The sequence below is a fragment of the Miscanthus floridulus genome, chromosome 10 (assembly GCF_019320115.1).
Source record: "Miscanthus floridulus cultivar M001 chromosome 10, ASM1932011v1, whole genome shotgun sequence".
In the NCBI taxonomy this organism is placed as follows: Eukaryota; Viridiplantae; Streptophyta; class Magnoliopsida; order Poales; family Poaceae; genus Miscanthus; species Miscanthus floridulus.
Window position 1 is genome coordinate 7,851,370 of NC_089589.1, and position 1,881 is coordinate 7,853,250.

The following is a 1,881-nucleotide window of genomic DNA, read 5'->3' on the forward strand; positions in this document are numbered from 1 at the left end:
TTTTGAAAATTCTTTGCCGAGTGCCATACTCTTGCACTCGGCAAAGAATTTTTTTCTTTTTTTAAAAAAAATCTTTGCCGAGTGCCATGGCTCTGGCACTCGGCAAAGCTGGGAAATTGGGTCCCTGCTTCCCAGCTTTGCCGAGTGCCTTGGTCACGGCACTCGGCAAAGCCCTCTTTGCCGAGTGTGGCACTCGGCAAAGAGGGGAAAATGCTATTTTTTTGGTTTTTTGCTTTCCATCAGCACAAACAAAGAAATCACATATATATCAACACACATCACAGGATATATCACATACACATCCATATTCCATCACATACACATCCATAACCCATCACATACACATCCACCATCCATAATACATCACATACAAATCCATTGTCCATAATCCATCACATACATTCACATCATCCATGACAATATCCATCACAATATATATATGTCTTTAGTAGTAGTCCAACATAAGGCTAAGTCTAACATAAGTCCATGCAACATGAAAAGAAATAAATAAACGGTACCTACTACCAGCCTCCCCACCCGGAGTGTGAACTGCCACCTTGAGGAGGGCCAGTTGTCCACCCGACCTGTGGAGAAGGGCCACCTTGAGGAGTCGGGTTCAAACCCGCCGACTGTTGCTGCACAAAGGAGAAGCAAATTCATGAGTATCTACAGGAGGGTCACACAAGCTAAAGGAATAAACAACCATATATACTCACCGGAGTCCCTACAGGAGGAGGAGGAGCCACAACTGGAGTGAGCAGCGACTGGGGCACAACCACACCTGGCAAGGCCTAAAGGCTCGCCATGAAGCTGAACATGTCCTGCAGCCTCTGTGCCTCAGCCGCCCTTTGGGCTTGTACAGCCTCCATCTCCAGCCAATGGGCCTCCGCCTGGGCCGCCTGCTGGGCCTCCAACCTCCGCAAGTCGACCTGCAACATTCCACCCGCAATGTTTAAACAATGCAAAGGCAATGTAGATGTGTAAAAGCAATGAACGACGAATAAAACAGTACTAACCTGGAGTTCCACCATCTGCTGCTGTGAGCTCTGCTATCAAGAGCGTATGGGGAGGGAGGAGCTCGTGTTCCTTGCTCGAATCTTGGCGAGGTTGGGAACAGAGGCGGAGTCGACTGTGCTGTTCGCCATCCAGTACCGACCGTGCTGCTTCCCTCCTCCCATCCTCATCAGGAGGTCTGTGTCTAGGGGCTAGGTGGCTAGATCGAAGTCCTCACCAAGGTGCTCACGGGCCACTGAGGTGTACTCGCTAAGATTGCTGTGGATGCTCGCGTTGGTGTACGCCTCGGGCCCGTCCGTCGGGTTGTAGGTGACTTCCGGGGCCGTCGCCTTGCCCTTGTGTGCCAGGGCATACGCCATGAACTCGTTGCATTCCTGGCCTTGGTGCGCCTGGGACTACGAGGAAAACACAAAGATGATTACAAGTAATGAGAATTGAGCGTTAGAATAAATAAATAAAGATGAAAACACAAAGAAGATTACCCATGTCTGGGCGTACGCGTTGAGGCTCCGGTTGCCTTGGTGGTGTGGCACCCCACCCATCTGTAGGTGGCAGTCTCGACGGATGTTGTGCTTCTCCGCCCACTCCTTTGAGAGCCACCTATCCACAACGGCCTCCCAGCAGAGGCGGTGCCTGGCACACCAATCAGGACATTGATGCATGCCATCAAGTTATTGATATGTCAGAAGATGAAATGAAGCCAACCTATTCTTCATGGAAGGAGTCAGTATTAATGTTTCATACTTACCGAGAGGTACTGCTCCTAGGTGGGCATCCTGGTCCTGGCATCGGCCTTCCTCACCACCTGACCAAGGACGTCGGTGCTGTAGTTGATGATGCACTGGAGCTACGTCTCGTGGTATAGGT